This window comes from Aquarana catesbeiana, linkage group LG02 (genome assembly GCF_042186555.1).
Source record: "Aquarana catesbeiana isolate 2022-GZ linkage group LG02, ASM4218655v1, whole genome shotgun sequence".
In the NCBI taxonomy this organism is placed as follows: Eukaryota; Metazoa; Chordata; class Amphibia; order Anura; family Ranidae; genus Aquarana; species Aquarana catesbeiana.
The window spans coordinates 778161425-778169771 of record NC_133325.1 but is presented as its reverse complement, the minus strand read 5'-3'; positions in this window follow the sequence as shown (position 1 = coordinate 778169771).

Sequence of the window (8347 nt, the reverse complement as noted above, 5' to 3'; positions counted from 1 at the left end):
AATAGAAAGAGTATGGCACACCTGCAAACCTAACAAGACATGGCCGTCCACCTAAACTGACAGGCTGGGCAAGGAGAGCATTCATCAGAGAAGAGCCAAGGGGTCCATGGTAAATCTGGAGGAGCTGCAGAGATCCACAGCTCAGGTGGGAGAATCTGTCCACAGGACAACTATTAGTCGTGTTCTCCACAAATCTGGTCTTTATAGAAGAGTGACAAGAAGAAAGACATTGGTGAAAGAAAGTCATAAGAAGTCCCATTTGCAGTTTCCCGAGAAGCCATGTGGGGAACACAGCAAACATGTGGAAGAAGGTGCTCTGGTCAGATGGGACCAAAATTGAACTTTTTGGCCTAAAAGCAAATTGCTATGTGTGGCGGAAAACTAACACTGCACATCACCCTGAACACACCATCCCCACCGTAAAACATGGTGGTGGCAGCATCATGTTGTGGGAATGCGTTTCTTCAGCAGGGACAGGGAATCTGGTCAGAGTTGATGGGAAGATGGATGGAGCCAAATACAGGGCAATCTTAGAAGAACACCTGTTAGAGTCTGCAAAAGACTGGGCGGAGGTTCACCTTCCAGCAGGACAACGGCCCTAAACATACAGCCAGAGCTACAATGGAATGGTTTAGATCAAAGCATATCCATGTGTTAGAATGGCCCAGTCACAGTCCAGACCTAAATCCAATTGAGAATCTGTGGCAAGACTTGAAAATTGCTGTTCACAGACGCTCTCCATCCAATCTGACAGAGCTTGAGATATTCTGCAAAGAAGAATGAGCAAAAATGTCCCTCTCCTAGATGTGCAAAGCTGGTAGAGACAACCCCAGACTTCTACAAAGTAATGACTCAGGGGGGCAAATGCAAATACAAATGCCCCCCACACTTTTCACATATTTATTTGTAACAAATGCTGAAAAACATTTATCGTTTTACTTCCACTTCACAATTATTTGCCACTTTGTATTGGTTTATCACATAAAATCCCAATAAAATACATTTACTTTTTTGGGTGTACCATGACAAAATGTGGAACATTTCAAGGGGTATGAATACTTTTTCAAGGTACTGTATATAGATAGATATATATATATATATATATATATATATATATATATATATATATATATATATATATATATATATATCTATATACAGTGCCTTCAATCTGTTAATTGAAAGGGAGGAGCCGTTGTGCATTATGAAGGCGGCAGCAGTGTATTTAAACAGCGGTGAGAGGTCCTGTCTCCGCCCCTTACTGAAGAAGTCACGCCCATTTGACATAACGCGTATAGGGGGAGGAGTGGCAGTGGTGACATCATCCCACGAGTATCACGCTGTTCATAGCATCCTTAGCCCGCACTGCTTAAGTGCTTGGTTTGTGTTTTGTCTCCGCCCCTTACTGAAGAAGTCACGCCCATTTGATGTAACGCGTATAGGGGAAGGAGTCGCAGTGGTGACGTCATCCCGCGAGTATCGTGCTGTTCATAGCATCCTTAGCCCGCACTGCTTAAGTGCTTCGTTTGTGAGTATTTTTATGTTGTTCCTATCTGGACAAACAAACCTTTGGCAAACAGAGAGCACTAGATCTGGTGTTTTTTTTATCCTATGTTGTACCAGAGTATCCTGAGGGAGGTCTAAGACTGGTTAAGCCAGTAAAGAGAGAGAGGGTGAAAGGGATGGATTAGGAGCTCCACGCCAGGCTGATTCATTGATTACCCCCAGAGGGGATCTGCTTTATCTGACCTGCTGATAAAACAGGGGTCATATTTTAAGGTGAGCGGCTAGGATTTCAAGGGGGCGGAGAACACCAGCACTTTTTATGTGTTGTGCACTATTTGGTGAAGTCTTCCATTTGGAAGGAACTGAAGATTTTTGTCACTTTGGACTTTCACTGTTATTTATACAATTTAAATGTTATAATTTCATGTGTTATTGGCGCAGCGCCATTTTATTCATTTGATCAGGCACTAGCAGCAATCTGGTGGAGGTGTAATTGTACACTCTATTTTTCACTGAAATTGTATGTTTTGCACACTTTTGCAGGTAAAATAATCTAGTATTAATCTTATTATCTGTATATATATATATATATATATATATATATATATATATATATATATATATATATATATATATATATATATATTTTTTTTTTTTTTTTTTTCTTTAATTTTTTTTTTTTTTTACTGAACTGTTTGTGTTGCATACACAAACAGTTCAGTAAAAAAAAAAAAAAAAAGAAAAAAAAAAAAAAAAGTATATATATATATATATATATATATATATATATATATATATAAACATTTTGAAATATATATTATATATATATTATATATATTAAAAAAATGAAAGCTGTTCTTATTATCTTTTCAGATCATACAACAATAAATTATTAGCAGTATGGCCAGTGCTTACTGTTTTTTTTTTTGTTCGTTATTTAAATAAATTAAAAAAAAATTGATATATAAAAGTGTGTACTCTCGTTAATATGTCCTCTCATATTGTGTACCACCCACAACCTTTTATTAAAAAAAATTAAAATAAATAAAAATGCACAGCTATTTGTCTATTAAAATTGCCTTCTGTGCGAATGGGACAAAATGGAATGTTCTCGGGCTATATTCTTTTGTAAATTGAATGTGAGAATGGGAAAATACTGTATCATGGCCACTAGATAGAGCTAGAGTGGAGCATACTCATTTCCTATGATATTCAGCGCCATCTAATGGCCATAATGTGGTATTACACACATTCGATCTGAAGAGAATATAACTTGAGAACATTCGATTTTGCCCTATCCACACAGAATGTACAGGCAGATTTGGTGGATGGACAGCTATGCAGATGTTTTTTTATAAATATACCCCCTAGTGTTTGGACATTATCAATATGTTACATGGACTTTATAACCCAACTGTTATTTTTGCAAAAGCACATTCCATGAGGATTAGTGTTTGATCGTTATACATCCAGAGATTTCACTTCATACATAAAGACCGGACACTAATCCTCAGAGAATGTGGTTTTGCAAACATAGCGACTGGACTATAAAGTCTGTGCAATAAATTGATATGTATGTGGGTGGTACACAATATTTAATAAAAAAAAACATGTAAGTGCTGTGTTGGGCATATTTGAAATAATTATTTTTATTATAATTTATTTTTTATATTTTTTTAGTATACTGTATTTATTAATAACGAATATTAGAAAAATCATTTATATTGTTGGATTGTGTTCTATCAAACTGACATACTCCTGTAGAATGTTGATAAATATTCATTTGTAATGACTTGTACAGTTGTAAATAAAAAGGCGTGTGTTCTTCCTATTACATTTGCATAAAATAGAGCATGATGATTGGGGTTCATTTATTTGATAATGGCATTGATTCAAGAATTAAAGTGTCAGTCCTCCTGGAACTGATCTTTTAGTGTTTGATTGATCTGACAGTCTCTTCCATTTCTTGGGGCCCTTATTGGGGAGATCTCTGTGCTGAGTTCTATTATCTGTACACCTACTGTGTTCTTTATGAGGGGTTCCCACCATTCCTACACTAAATATTTCTGCTCAACAGCTTTTCCCATTATGAGGGGTTCCCGCCATCCCTGTGCTGAGTTCATGGGTCTATACACCAGTTGTGCCCATTATGAGGGGTTCCCACCATCCCTGTGCTGAGTTTCTGGGTCTATACACCAGTTGTGCCCATTATGATGGGGTTCCCACCATCCCTGTGCTGAGTTCCTGGGTCTATACACCAGTTGCGCCCATTATGAGGGGTTCCCACCATCCCTGTGCTGAGTTCCTGGGTCTATACACCAGTTGTGCCCATTATTAGGGGTTCCCACCATCCTTGTGCTGAGTTCCTGGGTCTATACACCAGTTGTGCCCATTATGAGGGGTTCGCACCATCCCTGTGCTGAGTTCCTGGGTCTATACACCAGTTGTGCCCATTATGAGGGGTTCCCACCATCCTTGTGCTGAGTTTCTGGGTCTATACACCAGTTGTGCCCATTATGAGGGTTTCCCACCATCCCTGTGCTGAGTTTCTGGGTCTATACACCAGTTGTGCCCATTATGACGGGGTTCCCACCATCCCTATGCTGAGTTCCTGGGTCTATACACCAGTTGCGCCCATTATGAGGGGTTCCCACCATCCCTGTGCTGAGTTCCTGGGTCTATACACCAGTTGTGCCCATTATTAGGGGTTCCCACCATCCTTGTGCTGAGTTCCTGGGTCTATACACCAGTTGTGCCCATTATTAGGGGTTCCCACCATCCTTGTGCTGAGTTCCTGGGTCTATACACCTGCTGTGCCCATTATTAGGGGTTCCCACCATCCTTGTGCTGAGTTCCTGGGTCTATACACCAGTTGTGCTCATTATGAGGGGTTCCCACCATCCCTGTGCTGAGTTCCTGGGTCTATACACCAGTTGTGCCCATTATGAGGGGTTAATTTTGTTTATTGAAAAAACTTACAAACAACAACTTATATACAATAAAACCATAATAAATAAATAAAACATATTTACAAAATAATTGAATACGATTAAACAAAACAAGAACATAATAAATGGTACAAACCAGATTGCGCACAACACAATCCCTACGGGAGAGCCAGACTAAGGAACATCACCGTCACCATGCATGTAGCCTTTTATCAAAAATAGATTTCATCTTGAAAATCTAGGGGAATGAATCAAGAATAGAAAGAAAAGCCGCACACCCCCGAGATCAACAGGCAGCAGCTACAGAGTCCTGATATTCCTCCACGCCCTTATCCAGACCTCCTGCTGCCACCTGCCTTTCTCAAGACCCCGAATCTTCCCAACCTCACCCAGAATGTCCTGCACCACCACTTCGACAGGGAGGATTTTACTCCGTAAGGATACCTGACACCGTGCACTCCACGTGAAATAACGGACTACTAGACTAACTAAAAAAAGTGTTTCCAAATCATAATCCTGACAAGTCTGGAATGCCCCATACACCCACTCTGCATAACTCATATGGGGGAGGAAGGGTATACTCAGAGCCCTCCCCACCCTCTTGTACACCTCTATATTAAAAGGGCACTGAAGTGGAAAGTGATCCATGGACTCCAGCACTCCTCCACACTCCACTCTCGGGCAGCCCCGATCACTCATGGAAAGAAACTTCAAGTTGCCCTTCACATATAGTTTTCCATGAAAGGCAAGCCAAGCCTGATCCCTAAACTTCATTGGGATTCTCTCCAAATTAATCAATCGCAAACCCTCCCCCAAAACCAGGCTTGGGCAATCCCTCAAGGCCAGTGGCTCGCAAAAAGCAGAGCTCATGATCCGCTTCTCAAGAAGTTTCCTTGGAAGAGATTTGACTTCTCCTGCTGTTACTTGCCACTGCCGAAGCATTTTCAAACACGGGGCAACATAAGCCGGGAGCTGTTCATGCTTGACCCTCAGGCTTTTCACTGGCCCACCATTTTCCCAGTCTCGCAGAAAGGGCCTAAACCAGGACTGGAAAATACCAACCCACCCAGGCGGTCTCTCTGCCAAAATGTTACCAAGATTGTACTTCACAAACAATTATGAGGGGTTCCCACCATCCCTGTGCTGAGTTCCTGGGTCTGTACACCTGCTGTGCCCTTTATGCCAGGTTTCCACCATCCCTGTGCTGAGTTTCTAGGTCTATAGACCAGTTGTGCCCATTATGAGGGGTTCCAACAATCCCTGAGCTGAATTATAGAGTCTGCACACCTGATGTGCCCATTATGCGGGGTTCCCACCATCCTTGAGCTCAGTTGCCAGGTCTGTACACCAGCTGTGCCCATTATGAGGGGTTAATTTTGTTTATTGAAAAATCTTACAAACAACAACTTATATACAATAAAACCATAATAAATAAATAAAACATATTTACAAAATAATTGAATATGATTATACAAAACAAGAACATAATAAATGGTACAAACCAAATTGCGCACAACACAATCCCTACGGGAGAGCCAGACTAAGGAACATCACCGTCACCATGCATGGAGCCTTTTATCAAAAATATAACAGTATTAGGGTTTCCCACCACTCCTGTGCTGAATTATGGAGTCTGCACACCTGTTGTGCCCATTATGAGGGGTTCCCATCATCCTTGTGCCAAATTCCCAGGTCTGTACACCTGCTGTGCCCATTATGAGGGGTTCACACCATTCCTGTGCTGAGTCATGGGATCTGCACATCTGCTGTGCCCATTATGAGGGGTTTCCACCATCCACGCTGGAGTTTTCATTCATATTATCTTATGGAGAATGCAATACGAGGAGCACATGAAGGGGGGCAGTCAGGAATAGTTCTCATTCTTATTGGTGTGATTTGCATGACCATGTATGACAAGAGGAACCCCTTGTTGCCCATGGTGCTACACCTATGCACCACGCTTCCATGTGACTTGGAAAGCGGTGAAGAGCTTTTTTTTTTTTATGTGACGTAGTGCAGTGGCCCCACTGACCTCAATTGAAGTGCATGAGAAATGCATAAAAAAAATGCATGAAAATACACACATAAAAGTGTGAACTGAGTCTTATAGCAGGCAAATCTCACAGTTGGAGTATCCAAACCATATAAGAAACCTGCAGCTATTATCAGTCAGAAGGCTTGATATCTTATATGTAAAGCTGAACATCAGGAAAATGGCTAAAACCAGAAATCTGTCCATCAAGTCCCGAGATTTACACAGCTCTGCCACACAGCACAGGCCCTTCTGGCAGGGGAGGAGACCTGATTTTTTTTCTGTTTTCGTAACAGGTCTTGTCCCACCCCCAGCCTGTGATTGGATGATGAAAAGAGAGGCAGCACACTAATGAACTCATCTTTCTGCTCTCTCTCCCACCATCACCATACACATATAATGTGTGTGTATAAATACATACAGTATCTCACAAAAGTGAGTACACCCCTCACATTTTTGTAAATATTTTATTCTATCTTTTCATGTGAAAACACTGAAGAAATGACACTTTGCTACAATGTAAAGTAGTGAGTGTACAGCTTGTATATCAGTGTAAATTTGCTGTCCCCTTAAAATAACTCAACACACAGCCATTAATGTCTAAACTGCTGGCAACAAAAGTGAGTACACCCCTAAGTGGAAATGTCCAAATTGGGCCCAATTAGCCATTTTCCCTCCCCGGTGTGATGTGACTCGTTAGTGTTACAAGGTCTCAGGTGTGAATGGGGAGCAGGTGTGTTTAATTTGGTGTTATCGCTCTCACTCTCTCATACTGGTCACTGGAAGTTCAACATGGCACCTCATGGCAAATAACTCTCTGAGGATCTGAAAAAAAGAATTGTTGCTCTACATAAAGATGGCCTAGGCTATAAGAAGATTGCAGAGACCCTGAAACTGAGCTGCAGCACGGTGGCCAAGATCATACAGCGGTTTAACAGGTCAGGATCCACTCAGAACAGGCCTCGCCATGGTCAACCAAAGAAGTTGAGTGCACATACTCAACGTCATATCCAGAGGTTGTCTTTGGGAAATAGATGTATGAGTGCTGCCAGCATTGCTGCAGAGGTTGAAGGGGTGGGGGGCCAGCCTGTCAGTGCTCAGACCATACGCGGCACACTGCATCAAATTGGTCTGCATGGCTGCCGTCCCAGAAGGAAGCCTCTTCTAAAGATGATGTACAAGAAAGCCCTCAAACAGTTTGCTGAAGACAAGCAGACTAAGGAAATGGATTACTGGAACCATGTCCTGTGGTCTGATGAGACCAAGATAGACTTATTTGGTTCAGATGGTGTCAAGCGTGTGTGGCGGCAACCAGATGAGGAGTACAAAGACAAGTGTGTCTTGCCTACAGTCAAGCATGGTGGTGGGAGTGTCATGCTCTGGGGCTGCATGAGTGCTGCCGACACTGGGGAGCTACAGTTCATTGAGGGAACCATGAATGCCAACATGTACTGTGATATACTGAAGCAGACCAGCATGATCCCCTCCCTTCAGAGACTGGGCCGCAGGGCAGTATTCTAACATGATAACGACCCCAAACACACCTCCAAGATGACCACTGCCTTGATAAAGAAGCTGAGGGTAAAAGTGATCCAAGTGGCCAAGCATGTCTCCAGACCTAAACCCTATTGAGCATCTGTGGGGCATCTTCAAACGGAAGGTGGAGGAGCGCAAGGTCTCTAACATCCACCAGCTCCGTGATGTCATCATGGAGGAGTGGAAGAGGACTCCAGTGGCAACCTGTGAAGCTCTGGTGAACTCCATGCCCAAGAGGGTTAAGGCAGTGCTGGAAAATAATGGTGGCCACACAAAATATTCGACACTTTGGGCCCAATTTGGACATTTTCACTTAGGGGTGTAC